This window comes from Tenrec ecaudatus, unplaced genomic scaffold (assembly GCF_050624435.1).
Source record: "Tenrec ecaudatus isolate mTenEca1 unplaced genomic scaffold, mTenEca1.hap1 Scaffold_774, whole genome shotgun sequence".
NCBI classification, from domain to species: Eukaryota; Metazoa; Chordata; class Mammalia; order Afrosoricida; family Tenrecidae; genus Tenrec; species Tenrec ecaudatus.
In genome coordinates, this window is record NW_027459674.1 from 49,516 (window position 1) to 50,155 (window position 640).

The 640-nt window shown below is 43.4% G+C and overlaps 1 protein-coding gene across 1 annotated transcript in view; it reads left to right on the forward strand.

Annotated features, from left to right (window-relative positions):
- The window catches only part of LOC142436896 (ninein-like protein), a gene marked incomplete at its 3' end in the record, with an annotated part of 87,753 nt that overhangs the window by 36,725 nt on the left and 50,388 nt on the right, over positions 1 to 640 (forward strand). The gene's annotated exons all lie outside the window — the stretch shown is intronic.

Below are 640 nucleotides of genomic sequence, written 5' to 3' on the forward strand. Positions count from 1 at the left end.
ATTGCTTAAGGAAGCTAACCAGTTACAGAACGTTAAGGAAACAGGTTTTTTGGTCTGCATTGCCTCTTCTCACCCACGATGGTAGGCATCTCTTTCTTAGTGTTGCACCTCTGCCCTCTACCTCATGAGCTTAGCACTGCTCCTTTGCTTTGTCTTCTGTTCTCAGTGCCTTGGCCTCTGATACTTCTGGTGCCTCCACTACTTCAGGCAAGGATCTTACATGTGCTCACTCCTGGTGTTTCCATCTTGATTAACATGGAATGTTTCTGTCTGCAACTGTTATCATTCACTCTTATATACACAGTGCAATGGGAAAACCAACAAATTCCCTCAGTTAGCATTTCACATACCCTATTTGCTTGATATGGCCCCAAAATTTGGTGGGAGTTACAAAGACATGAATAGAAAAGCCATTCCAAGTAATTTCACTTCAACACAGCTGCCCTCACACCCTCCACCACTACAGGAACTCTTTCAAGGAAAAGCAGCTTGCCTCCCTGTAACACCTCTCCCTTATGGAAAGGTGAGAAACTTACCATTGCGTCATTGCTTGCGTTATATAGCTATTAAACCACTGGCCTGAATCTTTTAGGAAAACAGTCGATTGCAGAAGGAGATCTTTGAAGTTGTGGAAAAGTAG